The following is a 22,036-nucleotide window of genomic DNA, read 5'->3' as shown; positions in this document are numbered from 1 at the left end:
ACAGCTCCACAATTATGTTTTTCCTTCCAACTGCTCCAAAACACTGGAGACTGAAAGAAATATCAGTATAATGATTCAGTAGTCATTCTCATCTGTTAAATCTTATTTTCTCTGTTATAGCTCTCCCTTCTCCTCTGATCCTTCTCCCAGTCTTTAGGGGTATTTGGGCTATGCCCATTCCAACTTTTTTATATGGGAAAGTGGTGTCGATTATATGGGATACGGAAGCCATTACATCTTAAAAGGGAAAAAAGTGTAAACAATGTAATTATCCACAATATCTTTAAAAAAATTTACGATGTGAAGTATCAAAGCCTGAAGTCATTCAAAGTGGGTAAACAAAGATAATAAATACTAAGTATAGTGACATACAAAAAGACTTCAATTCTGCTAAAGCCACTTCCTGCTTAATTAAGTAATTTTAGTATATTTATAACACCTCGTTATTTATAACGTCTCATTACCAGTGATGCAGTAAGAGGATCAGCTCCATGAAAGAACCATAACCCTGGGCATAAAGCAGATAAATGAGCCTGGGGAGAAAAAGAAGTCCTTCCCTCCCCGCCCCGACTCCCTAGCTAGCCCTCTATGGCATCACAGTGTCCCTTTTAGTGCTTTGTCTCAGTGTTTTAGAGGGATCGGCTTGCAGCTAAATAAGAGATTTTATGATGTCAGAAACTTGTTACTGATCATCAGAGTCAAGCTTTGGTCAGGAAATGCCAACTTCCTTCCCTGCGGTCAGAGATTGACTTCCTATGTTTCCTGTTACAAATTTATACTTTGGCAACCATAGCTTTCAAAATATCAGAGTTTTAGCTAATACTCATCAGAACAGAATTTACAAAATAGATGTGCCAAGATTAGATGGCCACAAAGAATCAGAAGCAAAGCATCTATATATGCATCACAGATGGGAGGAAGATCTTTTTTCTTAGATCAAAGGATACATAGCCTCTCCGTGTGTTTGGTGTGGCTCTGAGATGTGGAAAGTAGCAGCGACAGACAGAAATGAAATAGCTTGATGTCTAGCAGGAATAGAGTAAGGTCTTGAGCTTCTTATTGCATTAGGGAAATTGTGGTTCTATGAAGAAAGTCACCCACAGGAAGAGTTGCTGCAAACAATAGCTGCCAGTTCACCAAATGCACAGTACTATAGGTTATGCATTTAGATTATAGCTGCAAGCACTCCAAGTAATCATATCTTCTTGTACAGAATACACTTTGTGGCTTAAAAATATACAGTAGATAATACATTAGAAGGAGGGGAAAATAATTAGCAAAATCACTATTTCTGGTATCTATTTGCAAATTGGTTGTGAAGCCCAATCATTCATGAAAAAAAGGTGCATGCCTCTTGGTTGCTTGAAAGTGGTGCAGTGAACTCAAGATGTATGAAAATGAAGACCCTGAGGACCTAACTCAAGGCAGGCCTATCTTTCTTTAAAGTAATAAATGAAACCCAAAGTGTTGGTAAGGATGTGGAGAAACTTGAACTTTCATACCCTACTAGTGGGAGTATACATTGGCTCAAACACTTCGGAAAACTGTTTGTCAATATCTCCTAAGGTTGCACATATACATACCTATGACCCAGCAAGTCTACTCCTAGGTATATACCTAACAGGAATGCATATACATGTGCAGCAAAAAATGTATATGCATGAGAATGTTTGTGGCAGCACTGCTTGTAATAGCCCCCAAGCGTAAATGACCCAAATGCCCCTCGACAATATAATGGATAAATAAATTGTAGTATAGTCATGCAATGGAATATTATACAGCAATGAGAATAAGAGAAATAACAACTACACACAACAACGTGAATGAATCTCAAATAAAGGTAATGTTGGGCTAGAGAAACCAGATACAAAAGAATACATATTGTATGAGTCCATTCGTTTTAATTACAAAAGCAGGTAAAACTCACGTATGATGTTAGAAGTCAGGATAGTGGTGACCTTTGGGGTTAATTTTGGAGAAGGGCATGGGGATGCTTTCTGGGGGACAGGTAATGCTGTGTCATGCTCTGGGTGTTGATTCCATAGGTGTGTTCAGTTTGTAAAAGTTCAATAAGCTGTACACTTACTGATGTATGTACTATTCTGTGGATTTTTATATTTCAATAGAAAGTTCAAAAATAAAAAAGTAGTCAATGTATATCCTTTATGACAGGTTTTCATTACTCACTTATTCCTATGCCTATAGTTGAGAATTTAATCAATATTGGTGTTCAGGCAATGTTTGGTTTTTGGCCATGGCAAAGCTAAAAATTCAAATACACTTATGCTCGAAAAATCACCATTTATTTCTAAAAATGCCATCATCAAACATGCATGGGCAAAAATTAAATTGCCTTCTAATTTGTCATAAGCTTTCTGGTCTTTCTCATTTCCTACCATGTCTGGATTCCGCTGATATTGAGACCATTTTATGTGCATGGCCGAGGAGAATGGTGATAATCTCAAGCACAACTGGGCATCAGTAGTAGCAATAACCCAAAATAAGAACCACGAGCACCTTTGACTGAACATTTTGTTGTGAGATCATGGATAGGCCAAGTATGAGTGACATAAAGTGAAGCATATAATCATCTCCAGGAGTCAGGCTCTAAACACATTTTCACCTGAAACCTTGAGACACAGAGCTTCCACACAAGAGGCCTGTAGGCGCTAGGCAGGTAATGTAAATAAGCAAAGCAGCCCAGGTGAAACACAATGGCGGGAGGGCTGGGGAAACACACACAATGTCTAAGCAGTGGTTCTCAGCCTATGGGTTCCAGGCCAGTTACCTGGGGAACTCAACAGAAATTCACATCCTCAGGCTCCGTGTAGACCTGAATGAGAAATTCCGAGGCAGGGCCCAGCAATCTGACTTTTAACAAGCCCCACAATTTTAATAAGCTCTATTCTCATGTACACCCAAGTATGAGAACCATTGATTCAGAAGTATTCTAATTCAGAATCTAACTAGAAAATCAGGTGGGCTTAAAAAACAAAACAAAAAACGAACAAACAAAAACCATTTGACCGGTTATGACCTGTTGGCTACTAGTTGGTGACTCTTGAATCAAATGGAAAACAAAACCTTGGATTATTTTTAAGTCTATCAATTTGGTATTTCCCTTTTTCAAGATTTAGAAAGAATTGGCGATAAAACTTTCTTTTGAACTTTTATTGTAGTAACGTACAACACAAAGGTTCCTATTTTAACCACTTTCATGTGTGCAATTCAGTGATATTAATTACAGCCACAATATTGTACAATACTGTGTGATAATTGCACCATCAATTATCAAAAATTTTTCAGCACCCCGCACAGCAACTCTGCATCCAGCAAGCAATAACCCTCATTCCCACCACCATAGTCACCCCTCCAGCTTGTGGTAAACTCTAATGTACTCTCCATCTCTATCAATTTGCTTACTGTACGTATCTCATAAAAGTGAAATCATATGATATTTATCCTTTTCTGTCTGACATTTTACTCAACATGATGTTGTCAAGGTTCATTCGTGTTGTAGGGTGCTTGTCAGGACTTCATTTCTTTTATGGCTGAACAATGTATGTATTCCAATGTATGTATATACCACAGTTTATCCATTCATTGGTTGATGGACACTTGACTTGTTTCAATGTTTTGGCTATTGGGAATAATGTTGTTATAAAAATTGATGTACAAATATGTGTTTGAGTCCCTGTCTTCAATTCTTTTGAGTATATACCTAAAATTGGAGTTGCCGAGTCATTTACTAATTCTATGCTTAGCTTTCTATGGAACCCCTAAATTTTTTTCCACAGTTGCCACACCATTTTATGCTCCAACCAAAAATGTCTGAGGTTTCTTATTTCTCCGCATCATTGTCATTTCTTCCATATTTAAAAATAGTAGCTATCATAGTGGTTGTGGAGTGGATTTGTGGTTTTTCTTTGCATTTCCCTACTGGTTAATGGTGTTGAGCATCTTTTCACATGTTTATTGGCCATTTGCATTTCTTCTTTGGAGAAATGTCTTTTCGAGTCCTTTGTCCTATTTATAAATTCAGTATTTATAAATTGAAAATGTCTTTTCAAGCCTAAGTCTTATCCTCCCAAGGGTTCAGGGATATCTGGACATACCTAGGTTCTGGTGGGGTGGGCCTGCCAGAATTCCTTTTATAAGAGAACTCAAAAACCTTCCAGAAAAGAACTAATGCCAAAGAAAGAACTAAGGTACAGAGGTTGTGTTAAAGTCAGCAGATGGGGGTTGAACAGGACTCAGTAGGTCACCATGTCTGCACTCTGCTTGTTTCCCGCCTGGAGGACTCACACATCCTTTTAATAAATAGCTACTCTGTCCCTGAGTCCTATGACACCAGGCGGCTGTAATATAAGACTAAGTAGAAACTAAAGGAGCCTTTTTTTTTTTTTAATAATCTCCTTGTAATACCAGGAGTGCAGCTTGTCAGCAGCATTAATACTGGCGCCAGGGACAGCCGCATTGGCACAGGACCATCGACACCTGTGGTGCTCTTGATGTTGGACTCGGTACCTCTGTGGCCTCAGGACACACACCAGCAGCTGCAGTGACAGCGACAGAGCTCTAGGGAGGCAGTGGTGACATGGCTTTGAGGGTTAGCTCAGAGCTGCTTCTATCAGGCAAGGAGAATGTCAACACCATGTGGTGGCAGGGAGACCCAGTTCTCGGAATACACGTGAAATACTCATGGGCCCTTCTGGACCATTTCCAAAGGATGAACACTCAGCAGAGCTAGAGGAATGATATTTTGTAGCTGTGGTTGCCACTTTGTATGATGCAAGTCAGGGCTGCTTTAACAAAATACCAAAAACTGTTTGGTTTAAAGCAACAGAAAATTATTGTCTCAAAGTTCTAGAAGCTGGAAGTCCAAAATCAGGGTGAAAGAAGGGCCATCCTCCTCGGACGCCTGTAGGGGAGAACCGTGTTTCTCTCCTGGCTCTGGTGGTGCCCAGCAATCCTTGGTGTTTCTTGGTTTGTAGCTATATCTGTGCCTGTCTCCACGAGGCCTTTTTTCTTGTCTGTATCTTCATGTGGCATTCCCCCAAGTGTCTCTGTGTCCAATTTGCACCTTCTAACAAGGACACAAGCCATAGCGGATTGAGGGCTTCGTGTTAACTATCCCATCTTCAAAGATCTTATTTCCAAATAGGATCACGAGACTGGAGTTAGATTTTTTTTTAACTTTTTTTAATGTATAGCATAACATATATACAAAGCAAAGAAATAAAAAAGCCATAGTTTTCAAAGCACGCTTCAAAATGTGTTTACAGGTTAGGTCCCAGAGTTTGTCATGGGCTACCATAAAATCCTCTCATATTTTTCCTTCTAGCTGCTCCAGAATATAGGAGGCTAGAGGGCTTAAATGCTTTTTTATCATCACAATCAACTTTTTTTCCTTCTTTTTTAGTGAACAATAACATATATACAAAAAGCTATAAATTTCCAAGCACAGCACCACAATTAGTTGTAGAACATATATCAGACTTTGATATGGGTTACAATTTCACAACTTTAGGCTTTTACTTCTAGCTGCTCTAAAATACTGGCAACTAAAAGAGATTTCAATTTAATGACTCAGCATTCATATTCATTTGTTAAGTCCTATCTTCTGTGTATAATTCCATCATCAACTTTGATCTTTCCATACCTCTCTTTGGGGTTGTTTGGGCTATGGCAATTCTAAATTTTCAGTATTGGAAGGGTCTGTCACTAATATGGGATAGGGAGATGGAGCTATTTGATGTTGTAGAGAGGCTGGGTTAGGTTTCAGGACTTATCTGGACCAGCGACCCATTTGGAGGTTGTAGGTTTCTGGAAAGTTACTCTAGTGCATGGAACCCTTGTGGAATCTTATAACTTACTTTAGGTGTTCTTTAGGATTAGCTGGAATGGTCCTGGTGGGGGTTGGCAGGTTATGATAGGTAGCAAGGTCTACCTGAAGCTTGAGTAATAGCAACCTCCAGAGTAGCCTCTCGATTCTATTTGAGCTCTCTCTGCCACCGATACTTTATTAATAACACTTATTTTCCCCATTTGGTCAGGATGTAATTGTTGATCCCATGGTGCCAGGTCTGGATTCATCGCTGCTTTTTTATTTATTATAGTCACCAGGGAGATTTTCACTCCTGGATGTCAGTCCCATGTAGTAGGGAGGGTAATGATTTCACTTGCAGAGTTGGGCTTAGAGAAACTGAGGCCACATCTGAGTAACAACAGAGGTCCTCCAGAAGTAACTCTTAGGCATGTCTATAGGTAGTCTGAGCATCTCCGCTACCTACATAAGCTTCAAAAGAGCAAGCCTCATGTTCGAGGGCACGGCCTATTGACTTGGGTGTCCCTAAGGTTTGACACAATATCAGGGGATTCCCTGATGGTAAGGTTTAATAGTTCCATAGTCTTTCTCCTCTCCCTCAGGGGACTTTGCCAATACTTTTTGATTATCTGGTTAATATACTCTAGGATGTTTCCAGGCATTACAATAATCTATACGGGATTAAAGGACCTCTTTCTCATTCTCTGCTCTCTGTGTTTCAGTTGTTCAAATAAGCTACATAGATAGGTTGAATTAGATCATGCCCTACAGAAAATTTCAGTTCCAGATCAAATAAACCTTTCTTCCATTGATCTCAAAGAGTATGTTGGTTCTAAAATATAGACACTGTCTTCCTTACCCCTATGTTCTGAATTACTTTAACCCCAACCTATTCGGCTTCACTCTTATCTCTAAATATCAGGTTATATATATAAAACAGTGGAGGTTAGAATTTTAACATAACTTTTTGGGGGACACAATTCAACCCATAACAATGAGTTACATGTGGAATTGCATCTTTTAGAAAAGCAAGGAGCTCTTACGTTGAGTCCTTAAAAGAATCTGTGGGATGTTCCCCCCTTGGTAACATTTAATGAAACTACATGTTGCTTTCTGGGATAAGTTTAGTGTGCCTTCGTGAATATGGCGGACTCAAAAATCAAATCTCAAAACATTCGCTTTCCTTCCTTTTAAAAAAAAATGACAAGATTATTATAAGCTTTGGGGCATGAGGTTTAGAAAATCACAGCACACATTTCTAATATTTTCTCTCAAAACATTTCTATAAAAATGAAACAACACTGCTGATGAGCTGTTCTTTGGCAGTGGCAAGCACCTTATTGCAAAGGAAAGAGAACTTTGGAAATAGCCCCTTCTTTCCTGCCAGAAAATTGAAAGATTGATGCCCTTTTCCTTCATTTCTGCAATGCATATGAGCTGCAGATTTTCAGTTTCTTCCTGGGATCCCAAACTGAATTCTATTAAAAACATATTTGTTCTCATTAAAAAAAAAAATGTTTTGGGGATTTGGAAACCTCAAGTCTCAGACCTAAGGAATTCCCCTAAGTAACAAGAATTTTCCAGAAAGAGCCAAGTGGTTGCTACACTACATTTAACTGTTTCATGATACCTGATGAGAAAAACATGTGGAATGTCAGCACCTCATCCAGATAGCCACACCTTGCAGATTTCCAATTTTCTGAAGAAGCCAGATTTTTTTTTTTGCCTTGATTGATATTTATTTAAAAGCAACTTTTTAAGCCCAAGCAAATGGAAACTGTCACTTTATTTTGACACCTGAGTTCTAGCCAAATTGTAGTATCCACAGCAGAATGTGGAGGGATGGGGTAGAAACCAGGAAATTTGAGTTCTAATCAGACATGTTTCCTTGTTCAAGTCAGTTCCTTTGATGGGGCTCATTTCCAATATCACTAAGAGTGAGGCAAATCAGTCCACAGTTCTGCGACTAGGATTCGGCATTCCTTAATGCCTAGATTATGAAAACTTTTCCTGGAGAATGCTAGTGACGGATTACAAATTTGAAAGAGAAAAATTCACCTCGAGAGGACTGCCCAGGACAGTTGACCTTATAGATTTCTTTTTTTATAGAGAGTTTAGGGGTAACTTTTAAATGTATCTTTGGGGACAGTGACTGGTACTATTCTCAGTCAATTGAAGACTACTCCTACTACTTCTACATTTCCTTAAGAGAATTTTACTTCCTGCAGTACAAATCAATAACAGGAATATGAAGCATTTATTCAATTTTGTTTTGATAATCGTTCTTTCATCCATACCCCAAGTTCTGACTCTGGGTCAGTTGTAATAGCTTCCTAACTGGTTTTCCCACGTCTGGTCTCTTCCCTCATCCCTTTTTCCACGTGATTTTATTCTTGGTGGCCAGATGATCTGATTAATCTTTCCCAAGTACAGCTCTCCTCACATTACTTTCCTGCTCAGAAGTGTTTCGAATTCTCTGTTGACTACAGTATTAAATGCAAACTCCTTCTCACGTGTATGAGGCCCTGTAGGATCTGACCCAACCCAGTTTTCCATTTTTATGACCCATTATGCTTCCTGCTTTCTTTACATGCCCAGAGATATTCTGACTTTGTGCCTTTGTCCCTCTGGTTCGTGCTCCCCATTTCAGATTCTGCTGATTCTGAAAGTTTAGCTACAGGGCTCTGATATTACTTCCCCAATCCCCCAAGCTTTTCTTAGTCTCCCTTGACTTCAGGTGACCTGTGGCTTTTCCTGAACTCCTGTGGCAGTTTATCTGCATCCCTCTCATGGCAGCTAACTCTTCCAACTCTGTATGATAGGGACTCATGTTTCTGTCTTTTCTTCTTCATTGGATCATCAGTTTCATAAGGTAAGAAGCAAAATCTGTTCCTTACATCTACCCCTCAAAGGGCTTGACAAATGTTTGTTCAGTGAGTAAATGATGTCACAGTCATCATGGAAATCAGCACTTACCCCAACTCCCACCAAATTAGAACCACCCACAGGACATTTTAAAAATGGGAAATTCTTCTGTCTTTCTCCTTACCTAGCTACAACTTATAATTTCTCAGCCAATGTATGGTTTTGGTAAAGAAGATTTGGGGGGGGGGGGAATAAGAATGGCGCAATAACTTAAACAGCAGGTTTAGCAAGTGGCTGGTATCAAGTTTCCTTCTTTCAAGAATTGAGCTGCAGTCAGCTTCCAAAAGTGGTTTTGGTTCACATGTACTTGTGTGCTTTAAAGTCCAAATGTTTGTTAAAGCTGATGCAACTCCATGAGAAAGATCAACATTAACTCTGCAAATGGGGCATACGCATTTTTGATTCAGTGAGGTGAAGAATTCACTGGAGGCATTGTTCATATGGAGCACTGGGACAAGTGATGTCTTTTTTTTTTCCCAAAGAGTCACCCAATGGAAATATGCGCCTATGCAGGGGCAATTAGAATCTTGGTCACAAGATAAGTTTCAAAAAATATATATTTTAAACTACTTTATTCATTTACATACCTTTCATGATGTTTAGCTATTTCCATACAAATTCTTTATCTTACTTTTGAGAACCTCGTATTACATACTGGAAATAGATCTCTTTAAATAAAAAATAATTTCCAAATATCAACAAACTTTGAAATATTAAGGGCAACAAAAATACTAATTGGAAATGCCCATCAGCCGATGAATGGATAAGCAAAATCTGATATATCCATTCAATGGTGCATTATGCAGCCGTAAAAAGGCTGGTACATGCAACAACATGGATAAACCTTGAAGACATACATAGTAAAAGAAGCCAGACATGAATGACCACATATTGTGTGATTCCACTTGTAGAGCACTTTCCAGAGTACAGGAATCCATAGAGACAGAAAGTAGATTAGTGGTTTCTAGGGGCTAAAGGGAGAGGCGAGTTGTGAATGACTGCTCATGGGTATGGGGTTTCTTTCTGGGCTGTTGAAAATCTTCTGGAACTAGTGGTGATGGTTGTACGACTTTGTGAATATATTGAAAACCACTGAATTGTTCACTTTATGAGGATGATATTACAATATATAAATTATATGTCAATTTAAAGAACACTTTTTAATATACTTTCTGAGCACTATGGATGCTTTCCGTCAGTTTCTGCAGGTCTGAACTGAAAAGCGGAGAGAGAGTAATCACTGAGAAGTGTGGTCTCCAAATCCTTTGTCCTTAATGGTCACCGTGTTTTATGGTAACTGAGCAGAGACCAGCTCAATGCTTCCTCCTTCCCCATCTGACCCAATGGTGACAGCCCACGGCTGCTATGCTTCCGTGAAATAAAACCTTTTATTTGTACATCGGCTTGTCATTTTAAAAACACTTTCACCCCTATTACCTTACTTGTTTCTTTTTCTTTCCAAACGTACTTATATTTTATACCTATTTGTAGTTGTTCAACCAACATGAAAACAGAAAAATTTTGTTTCTTATAAATGCAGTACTCTTGGATTTCTTTGCTGACCCTTTATGTGTATCACTTCTGTCTTTCCTCTATTATGTTTTACCATATATGTCCATTTCTCATACACAACTTTTTACTTAGCTGTAGTTAGTCATGTTTCTGCTTTCCCAAAATCTTTTCTTCTTCATCTTTCTCCCGTCCTCTGAAAAACACCAATAAGCTTTTTCTTGGAAGCCCTAGTTCACCTCTTACTTGCCTCTAATCTTTGCTAAGTAATCCCCCAAATATTTAGTCTTGGCCCATGCAATAGTAATTGCCGTCACATCCTGAAAAACTTTAAATAAGATATTTCTCAAAACAGTCTGTATTATATTATAAACAAAATATTCATTTTTATTATATTTACTCTTTTTTGTCCTGTAGTCTGCTAGTTTAATCCTCATGTGTATTATTTTCTCTTTTGCAAGCATACATCTCCTTCAAGAGCTCTTTAATTATTTCCTATCATACTTTTTAGGCTCTCAATTTTTATATTCCATTACGCCTTCCAGAGAAATACTCTTCATCTCCATTTACAAATTGTCTTCTGTTAGCATGATTTGCTGTTTCATCTAGGACAGGTGGAATGTGAAGCTTCTTCTCCAGTCGTTGTGTTTTCTTCCCAGAGTGTTCACCATGTTTTACATTAAAATTGTAATGCAGTGCAATTGTGTTCCTCTTTAGGTCCTACTTTTGTTTTGTTGGCACCAGCTTGTCTTGTTCACTCTTTGTGTGTTTTAAATGCTCACATTTCTTTAATGATAAGATGATGCCATTAAAACAAGTTATAATTGTCTAATAACACCCCTTTTTCATATGTACTCCCCTATTTCTCTTGGATTTGGCCTGTACTTTCTTGTGAAAGGGTCCGAACACCCTAACACTTTACAGAACCTACAGTCACAGGAAGTCTTAACCTTTTCCTCTCTTTTCTCCTTTACTCCTGGAGAATGGGGACCTGACTCACATGTCCATGCAGCATCTTCATCTACCTCAGCAGGTTATCTGGAACCTTTCTGCTCTTTGTGGTCATAAAGAGAAAATCATCATTCACCCAATCACAGGACTTTTCTTGAACTAAACAGAACAAATACCCTTCCTATCACCTTCCTTTGGTATCTTAACTTTCCTCTTCCCCAGTTCCTTTCTTTCACATATCTGTGCCATCTGATTACATGTCTGAATCCTTCATTAGACTGCAAGTTCTTTTGAAAACAGAAAAAAGGTTATATTCATTCTAATTACTACTCATTCTCACCCCACTCTGCAGTATCTAATAGTCAGCACATGACATTATATAACGGTTCAGAACATGTTTCTTTTTAAGATATTTTAAGTTCGTTAGTTTAGCTTTCTTACTTCTTGCCATACTACTAGAAATTTTGAGTTTTACTTTCTTCTCTTTTGCTGACCTTTCTAACAGTATTTCTGAAAAAACTGCTTTACTAGGAGTCAGTAACACAGAGATGGTCATTTATAGTCTCCATCTTGTTGTTGAAAATGCTGATAATACTTTTCTTATTGGGCTTGGTTATTTCACCTTTCTCTTACATGCCATTGAAAATGACAGCAAATGGTTGGTCCTTACAACTGTCTAAAGGTTTTGTGGAACTTAGCAATGGGACCATCAACATTTGGTCACTATTTATTAATTTTAATTCTTCTTTACTCTTTTAATGGTACTCTCCTATCAGTGTCCATTTTCACCTTCCCTCAGTAACTTTTCTTGCTCTTGAATCAGCTCCATAAAGAATATTGTTTTACCACACTGGTCACCTGAACCCCAGAGACTTTATAAAGAAGAGAGCATTCTAGAGGACTTCAGACATCATGGGATATGTTATGGGATTCCTTGTTCTTGAGGCAGAATTGACTATTCCTACGCCCTTCCTATTTTTTTGATGGGGAAGGATAGCAAATGACACTTCCAGAAGCAGACAGGAGGAAATTTTCCTTTCTGTGGGTTTCTGGAGTCAGACAGACTCAGTCCAGATCCTGACTCAGCCATGCACTAGCTGGGAACTTGGGTCAGTTGCTTAGGAAAATCAATGACCTCATGTAAAAAGAATGGCAATAACAATTGTATCTACCTCCTAAGGTGGTTGTGAAGAATGAGTGAGATAATGCACTAGATGTCCCTGGGAGAGGGTGGGGGTTTGCATGACTGTGTGCACACTCACTTAGTTTCAGTTCTTCCCTGCATGCCTAAAGCTACTCCACCTTCTTTGTTATGATCCCTGAGCTACAATTTCTCCTTGTACCTCCTGCCTGGGGGGTGGAGAGGTGGTGGGGGCCAGATGGCTCCTTCTCCCAAGACTCTAGGTATAAACAAGTACCAGTCAAGGAAGCACCCAGGTTGGAGAAGTGTTTATAGACAATTTTTGATGAGTTTTAGCATTGTAGAAATATAACACAGGTGTAAGTATCAGACATTTGAAGGAAAAAAAGCAGTCTCAATGTGAAAAAATTTGTAATGATTCATTGTGATCTTTAATTTTTATAGAAAAACATTTTTGCATTGCTCAAAATAATATAGAAAACATTAAAATTTTGCAAAAGTTTACTTAAGAGTGTTATATCTCTTTAATCCAGAAAAATAAAAAGCCTTGAATTGTAAAGGAATGTCAGATTTTATGTAAAATCTCTTAATATAATTTTTATAAAATCATTAATTTATAACTAGAATCTAATATTTCCTATGACAACACTGGGCTGGAAAACGCTGAGTCACATTACCTCCATGTAAATGTTCCATGTAGAATTACTTTTTCAAAGAAAATTTTCATTTAGTAAAATATGGCACTATAATTATATTATTTATTTGTTTGCTTATTTATTTATTTTTATTTTGACTATCATATTTTAGGGACAATCACAGGTTTAGATAATAGAGAGTAGACACCATGGGGGGATAATTAAGTCTTGTTCAAAGGCCATAAAAAGTATGTCACTGCAACTTCATACACTAAAAAATATATGTTAAGAATTTTTTATTGCTGTTATTTGAAGTGTTTAATTCCTGGTGCTGGTTTTAAATAACAAATTGCATGACAGTTAGATGCTTTATTGTAGCTTTCAAAGTATTTTCAGTTTGTGTTCATGAGGCTATTTGTTGATAATTTCCTTGATGCATGCTGAGGCTAGTTACCCCATGGAATGCAGAGACATGCTGTCTCTGAATGGCATGCAAGCAGGCTGCTGGCATGGAAGGATGTTAGCTCTGATGTCAGAAGGCCAGTGTTCAAGTCTTGGTATCTACTTTCTAGTGGAGGGACTGGTGTTTGGGTTTGCTAAAGCTACCAGAATGAAATATACTAGAAATGGAATGACTTTTATAAAGAGAATTTATTAGGTTGCAATTTTACAGTTCTAAGACCATAAAAAGTGTCCAAACTAAAGCATTCATAGAAAGATACCTTGACTCAAGAAAGGGCTGATGATATTCGGGGTTTCTCTGAAAGCTGGGAAGGCACATGGCAAAGTCTGCTAGCTTTCTCTCCCTTTTTCTCCTTTTAAAATGGCTTCCCCAGTACCATTTTCCTTCTGCATCTCCAAAGGTCTCTTGTCAGCATCAGCTCTAAGCTCTTTCCAAAATGGTTCCCTCTTAAAGGACTCTAGTAAGCAATCCCACCTTGAATGGATGAAGACACGTCTGCATGGAAACCACCTAATCAACAGGTCCCACCCACAACTGGGTGGATCACATCTCCATGGAAACAACTTAATCAAAAATATCTCACTTAGTATATTGAATCAGAATCAAAGAACATGGCTTTTCTGGAGTACACAACAGTTTCAAACGACCACACTTGGCAAGTGACTTAACTTTGAGCCTCTGTATCCTCATCCAGAAAGTGAGGGTAATTATATATTTAATTCCTAGCCTTGGTCTAAGACTTAACTGAATTAAAGCATATAACATTATTTTGAAAACTATGAAGCATCACATGAATGTTGGTTATTATTATGTGGTCTTTGGTAGGGTCCAGCTAGAGTGATGTAAGTAAGGAGTTCAGAGTCAGAATTTAAGGAGGCACTTATTCTCAGGCTTGTGCAAGTGCAGATAGTCAGCCCTGAGAGTAAGTGCCTCCTTAAAGCCTCCTGGGACTAGGTACCATTGAGCTCCAGATGTGGACCTGGTTTCTGAAAGACTATTTTTCTGTTTACAGATCATGGTGGCTTGTATCTGTACATGTCCCAGAAAACCATGCTTTTAAATCTAATCCATTCCTGTGGGTGTAATCCCATAGTAAATCAGATCTTTTGATGAGACTACTTCCGTGAAGGTGTGTCCCACCTCATTCATTATGGATCTTAATTCTCTTACTGGAGTCCTTTATAAATGGAATGAATACAGGAGAGAAAGTCACAGCAGCAAGAAGCTGAAGGCAATGAAACCAGAAGAGAAGGGAGAGACCAACAGATGCCGCCATCTGCCTTGCCATGTGGCAGAGGAGCCAACAATTGCTGGCAGCTGGTCTTCAGAAAGAAGGTGTTGCCTTGATGATGCCTTGGTTTGGACATTTTCCCCAGACTCTAACCCTAAGCAAATAAATTATCATTGCATAAGTCAATGCTTTAAGCAGCCTAGGAAACAAAAACAGAATTTGGGACTAGGTGTGGGGTGTTACTATTGCAAGTATCAAAAATGTTGAAATGGCTTTGTAATTGGTTAGTGGGAGGGATTTTTATTCGAGATTTCCAGCTCAAAAGTGCAGCCTAGTTTCTCCTTGCAGCTTATAGTAAAATGCAAGAGGAAAGAAATAAGCTGGGAACTGAACTCCTGGGCACAAAGGAACCAGAAATACACGTTTGGGAAAATTTTGAGCTTCCAGAAAGTGAGTCCCCCAAGAAGAGTGCTCCATATGAGGTTTAACTGAACATGGATGTAGTTGTCAGCCATTTCAGGCCAAGTCAGGATTGGAGGTGCTGTTACCCAGTTAAGATCTGTGAAAGTCCTATGTCTGATGGTTTGGACTGCCGGGTACTACACGGAAATCCAACCAACTTTCTGTGAGATCTGTATAAACAGATGTTTTAGTTTGCTAAGGCTGCCAGAATGCAATATACCAGAAGTGGATCGGTTTTCATAAAGGGGATTTATTAAGTTACAAGTTTACAGTTCTAAGGTCTTAAAGATGACCAAACTAAGGCAACCAGAGAAAGATACCTTGACTCTGAAGAAAGACTGAATGGTTCCGTGGATTTCTCTCTCACATGACAATGTCTACTGGTTTCCTTTCCCAGCTTCTGGTTTCAAATGGCTCTCACAGATACTGTGGGTCCTTCTGGCCTTTTCCTCTGCATCTCCAAATGTCTGTGTCTGTGTCGGTGTTGGCTTTGTGTTTCCTCCAAAATGTCTCCCCTTTTAAAGGACTCCAGTAAATTAATTAAGACCCACATTTAATGGGCAAGGTCACACCTCCATCTAATCAAAAGGTCATGCCCACAACTGGGTGTGTCACATCTCCATGGAAACAACCTAATCAGGAGGTTCCACCCTAAATAATAGGTCAGCCCCCACAAGATTGGATTGGGATTAAAAGAACACAGCTTTTCTGGGGTACATAACAGTTTCAAACAGCACAATGGAACCACTGCCAGCCTGAACTAAAAGGACAGAAAAGAGACAGAATAAGGAAAAATGACTTCGAAGATAGGGCCATGGGGGGAGCGGTGCAACAGTAGCCTAGTGGGAAAATTCTCACCTGCTATGTCCGAGATCCAGGTTCGATTCCCAGTGCCTGCCCATGAAAAAAAAAGATAGGGCCATAGATGCTGAGGACTGGACTGAGGATGTCTTCTCAGACAAGGAGAGTGGACCCACATAAGTGGGTGGAAAGGATGACTCTGCCCCGGCATGTGGAGAGGGCAGGTGTCCACTCTGTTGTTTAGGATGAAAATACTACCCCAGTTTTCTCAGATGTCTGAGGGATTGTGGAGAGTCTGGCTACCATCCCAGTGCTTGACAAGGGCAGAGCCTAGAGCCTGGCCATCAACCCAATGCTTGAAGAGGGTGGAGCATTCACTCCAGTGTTTCTGGAGAGCACAGCTGCTGTGCAAACACCTAGAAGGGGTGGAGCTGCTGCTCTGTCAGGCCCTGAGGACAGAACATCATTCATAGATGACTCTCAGACCTTGAAATCTAATAGACTGTGCCCTGCAGGGTTTCAGAATTGTTTGGGACCTGTAGGACCTGTTTTATTTCCAATTTAAACTCATGGAGATGGAAATGTTTATTCTATGCCTGTCCCTCTTTTGTATATTGAAAGCAAATAAATTATTCTTTAGGTTTCACAAGTCCACAGTTGGAGGGTAATTGTGCTCCAGGACAGATCACATCTATAACCGATTTTGTGCATATGTGTGTGTACGTGCATGGTCATGTTTTATTACAAGGAAAGGATGCAGATTTAAAGCAACCCAAACAAGAAGTGCAGGCAGAGCTCAGGAGTGGTATCAAATGCAAAGCTTCCCTGGCCTTCTCCCCATGGAGTCAGGTTGTGGGACAGTAAGCGTGGGGTATTGCCAGTCAGGAAGCTCAGCTGAGTCTCAGTATTCAGCATTTTTATTGGCGTTCCATTATGTAGTCATTATTGATTGATTGATTGATTGATTGATTGCCTACATGGTTGGTGTCAGTCTCGAGGTCAACTGACACTGCTTGACCCAGACTCCCCACCCAAAATCACATTGTTAGACTATATAGTATAACCCAAGCCCCCAGACAAACAAAAGCACTCCTACCAGGCATAAACATCCCGAGGGTCCAGGGGTTACCTCCTGGAAGCCTAAGGCAAAGGCCAGACCTTCTCTTGGTCAAGGTCAAATTCTTTACTACACACTCATTCCCCTGTGAACCAGAGCAAAGCTATAGCCATTCTTATGTTTGGTAATATTTCCATAACAATATGCCCCACCTTATCTGTTTAGTTGTTTGTTTTTAACTTTTCATTTTGAAATAAGTTTCAGACTTAAAAGAAGTTGAAAAAAATAGACAAAATAATTTCTATATACTCTTCATCCAAATTCCTCTAATGTTAAACAACGGTATGTAATGTCAGTACAATTACTAGTTCATTGGGGAAAAGTCAGAAAATATAAATAGTAAAAGAAAATAAAAAACCATCCACTAATCCATGATTTAGATGCATAAGTTCCCCATTCTCTATATCTCAATCTATCCCCTACTTACTCTATTCTAGATTCTCACTCTAGGAGTTTTTTTATAATTAGTTTATATCAGTAAGATAATACAATTTTTTTTATCAACAAAACTGATTTATTTTAATATTAATGTGTTTAAAGAAAAGATGAACATACAAATAAAATCCATTTCACTAACATAGAAGCCAAATCAGTTGAAAATTAATTTTGAGAAAATTACTTTAATATAATTAGTTTAGTATAACCTACATTGTAATTATCACATTAAATTGATACTCCAAACTGCAATACAGCTTATTTAGCCAAGGAACACAACAAGGATATTAAGTACCATAATTTTTTCAATTATAGCTAATGTGGTAATAAGAAAATAAATTTTGTAGTAAAAAATGTTTTAACAACTATTTCAAAGAAAAATAAAAATTAATGAACTGAACAGTCTTCAAGAAGTAATGAATAGAACATCAAACAAAAGAAAAATGATCAGGAGTCATTGAGAATGATGAAATAGAAATTGTTATGCTAAAAGATAACAGCTATGTAAGTTCATCAAAATGGATTTTTTTATTCTTTAAAAATAAAACAAAATATAGCCTTCTGTCATCTTAATATTTCTCATTCTACTTTTCAGTGTTTTTCTCCTATTGAGCTATTTTATCTTGCTTTTGTTCAATTGTTACTATTCAAGAGTTACTTTTATATTGATTGTATATGCCTAATAATTTAAATTTATGAAAAATGAAATATAGTCAATGTTTGTGTAAGTTTGAAGTATTTAGTAGTATTTCACCATACAGCCAGCCATTATAGCCCTGATTTCTACATGGGAATAATAATAGTACTGCCAATACAGTCAAGCATGAAGTAGTTAATTAATGTTAACTAATAAATATCATCATTATCATTATCTTTTAGCAGTTAGCACTCTAGTTTGGCCTTAAGGAATTGCATATGAAGGTATCCTCTGTCTTGGTTATGATGACAGATTCTCTAAAATACAATTTTTATCCTTTTGTTCCTTATTTCACTTAGCATAATGTCCTCAAAGTTCATCCATGTTGTCACATGCATCAGAACTTCATTTCCGTACAGATGAATAATATTCATTAGTATGTATATACCACATTTTGTTTATTCATTAATTAGTTGATGGACACTGGGTTGCTCCCATCTTTTAGCAATTGTGAATAATGCTGCTATGAACATCAGTGTGCAATTTTTGACTCTCTGCTTTCAGTTCCTTGGGGTATAAACCTAGTAGCAGTATTGCTAACTCATAAGGTAATTCTATATTAACTTCCTGAAGAATTGTCAAACTGTCTTCCACAGTGACTGCACCATTTTAGATTACCTCCAGCAATGAATGAATGTTCCTATTTTTCCAGATCCTCTTCAACATTTGTAATTTTCTGTTTTTTTAATAGCAGCCATTCTAGTGAGTGTATAATGATATTTTATTGTGGGTTTTTTTTTCCTTTCTTATTGTGGTTTTGATTTGCATTTCACTAATAGCTATTAAGGTTGAGCATCTTTTCGTGTGCTCTTTAACTATTTGTATATTCTCTTTAGAGAAATATCTATTCAAGTTTTGTGGGTTTTTTCTCAATTTTTAATTGGATTGTTTGTCTTTTTATTGTTCAGTTATTGGATTTCTTTATATATTCTGGGTATTAAACCCTTATTGGATATGTGATTTCCAAATATTTTCTGCCATTGATGAGCTCAGGATCACTGGTAGCTGGTCTTCAGGAGGAAAGCATTGCCTTAATATTGCCTTAATTTGGGCATTTTCCCAAACTCTAACTGTAAGTGAATAAATTCCATTGATTAAGCTGAATCATTTCATGGTAATGCTTTAAGCAACCTAGGAAACTAAAACACATATGCTTAAGTGTGGCGTTATTTTCATCTCTGGCCCTGCTGTCGTTTTATTTTTAACATCCGCTTCTTTTCAACCTAGGTAATCCAAGCCTACGTCACCATCACCCGATCCTACCCCTCAGTGTGTTTGGCTACCCTTCCCTCTCCGTCACGCCCCGACCCCTCCCCTTATGATCTGTATATATATTCCGGGGCTCCCTGAGCCTCGGGGTCTTGAGCTCCTGGGAGGTCATGGCTTAAACTTCTACCAACATTAAAGCTACCCTGCCTTAAGCCTTAATTGACTCGGCCTCCAGTCCTTCAGACCCGCAGTGGTCCCCTGCGCGCACTCTCCCGACCCAGACCCCTGAGCTCGAACCCCCTCAGCAACCCGGAGTTCTATTTGCCCCTGCTTCTGCGGGGAGGACGGGCTGCAGGTCAGGCGGTCCCATTGCGGGGGATCGTGACCAAAGCCGCAATTGGCGCCCAACGTGGGGCGCCTCGAAGTGAGCTGACACCTCGAAAGTGAAGCCCCGCGACCCAGACCTCGGCCGCCGGTCCTCTGTCCGCACCTCGGACTCCATCGCTCCCCAGGACCTCGTCGGAAGGTAAGTGCCCTCGACATTAGCACTCTTATCTCTTAGGTCCAAACCGGAGTGGCTAATTGTCCCCACAAATTCTAACTATGGGTAGCAGAATCACCAAAACGCAAGCGCCTCAAGTCCGTGCTCTAGCAGCACTACTGGACACACATAAATGTAAAGTTTCTGTGAGGCAGCTGCAAGTGTACTGGGATCTTTTGCTCCCCTTTAATCCGTGGCTTGCTATTTGTCACTTGTGGAGCACAGATACTTATGATACATTAATCTCTCGGGTCACAGATAAAATGGAGCACGAGGGAAAGTGTTTCCCTCCAGGGTTACTCCCTACCCTCATCACAATTCGCTCCTGCCTTCAGGGCTCTCAGCCGCCTACAGGCGGTCGCCCGAGGCAAGCGATGGCAGCAGACGCCAGTGGTACTGACTCCGATTCAGATTCTAATGCCGAGTCGCTGCTCGAGCAGTTAAATGAAAGGCTAGAACTGGATCCACCTAAAGACCCTAGTTTAGCAGCAGCCCAAGATGGCGAACTTCCGCCTTCTTGTTCGTGCACGGACAAAGAAAAGAGGAAGTGCTCTTACCCCGCCCTTCCCGCCAGCGGCGATGGCGGCCAGACGCCATTAAAACCCCCCTTCCTCCTTCTCCTTGTTTCGAAAAGGGGAAGTTCCCCCTACAGCCCCCCCCATCCGGGGGAGGAGCCTGAGCCGCCATCTTACCAACCCCCCCCCACTGCCATCTTGTCCGCCGCCATTTTCTAGTACCTCCACTTCTAGCGGAGGTCCTGGGTGGCCCGGCTGCTCGCCCGCTAGCGCCACATCTACACCGTGGCAAACCCCTCAACCGCAGCCTCTTACACAGCCACTCCCACCGCCTCTGGTTGAATGCTTCCCTATGAACCTCCAACCGTCTCAGCAACGGCCTTTTGCTTGGTATCCTCTCGAGTCAGAGACTATCAAACAACTGCGCAAAGCGGTGAAGGAAGACGGGTTTGCTAGCCCATATGCAACCCATCTACTGGAAGAAATCTCTACTCTGCTTAACACCCCACAGGACTGGACGTCATTAGCAAGGGCAATCCTCACTCCCGGCCAGTATGTAGACTGGAAGGCGCATTACAATTCGGAGGCCGAGCGTCGGCACCTCGCGCTCCAGCAGGGAGGGCCCCCAGGCATTGGTATGCCTCTTGAAGCATTTCTGGGGCTTGGTCCGTACTTTGACCCCACGGTTTATCTTGCCACCCCGAATGGGTTTTGGATTCAGTTGAGAGAGGTGGCCATGCGCGCCTTCCGCAATTGCACGGCTTCCAAGCCAGAGCAGTTAACCAAGTTGCTACAAAAGCCAGAGGAAGACTTTGCCACATTTGTCTCTAGAGTTCAGGAAGCTTGTAGAAACAGAATTTCTGACCCGCAAGGGCAACAGGCATTAACCAAAGAGCTCATTTATGAAGGAGCTACTCCTACATTCAAGCAGGCCATAATAGGCCTCCGCGAGAAGCCCATCTCTGACTGGGTGCTCGCTTGCTCCGGTATAATCCCAAGTGTGTCAGGCCTCATAGCAGCTCTCTCCGAAGCGCTTACCGTCAATAATGACTGCTTCCGCTGTGGAGAGACGGGTCACTTTGCCCGAAATTGTCCTAATCGGGACCCCCCTCCGAGTAGAAGGCCCAAAGCAGCTGGGCCGACAGGGGACAGGCGCTGGTCAGAGCGCAAGCCTACCACCCCTTGCCCGAAGTGTAACAATGGTTACCACTGGGCACGCAATTGCCGCACGCCCAACCAGCCTTTAAACTTAAAAGGGGGCAAGTCTCAGCCCCGCCACAAAGAGACACGGGAGCTCGCTCGGAGCACCTCCAAACCATAATGTGGACAATTCCTATCACACCAGGAAAGCCCACACGAAAATTAAGGGTGGGCCATGATTGGCTAACAGGCACAGTAGATTCAGGAGCAGAAATTTCATGCCTCCCAGCTAAATACTCAAACTTATGTCCAACCTCCACAGGACCGGAGGTCGTCGGAGCCACCGGCTCCGCCCCCTCAGTATGCGCCGTCGTTCCCCTAGTGTGGGAAGACAAGGAGGGGCGCAGGGGTACATTCAGACCCATATTCCTGTCTAC

General features: G+C 40.2%; 1 long non-coding RNA gene across 1 annotated transcript in view; it reads right to left on the bottom strand.

The window, feature by feature from the left end:
- LOC143661567 (uncharacterized) overlaps positions 1-21,607 on the bottom strand; it is a 100,433-nt gene extending 78,826 nt beyond the window's left edge. The window contains exon 1 of the long non-coding RNA XR_013164694.1: positions 21,498-21,607. This is a non-coding gene — a long non-coding RNA (uncharacterized LOC143661567). The remainder of the gene's footprint in view (positions 1-21,497) is intronic.
- Positions 21,608-22,036: the final 429 nt, after the last annotated feature.

The sequence above is a fragment of the Tamandua tetradactyla genome, chromosome 17, assembly GCF_023851605.1.
Source record: "Tamandua tetradactyla isolate mTamTet1 chromosome 17, mTamTet1.pri, whole genome shotgun sequence".
Lineage (NCBI taxonomy): Eukaryota > Metazoa > Chordata > Mammalia > Pilosa > Myrmecophagidae > Tamandua > Tamandua tetradactyla.
The sequence above is the reverse complement of the archived record's forward strand: the minus strand, read 5'-3'. Positions and strand labels throughout refer to the sequence as shown.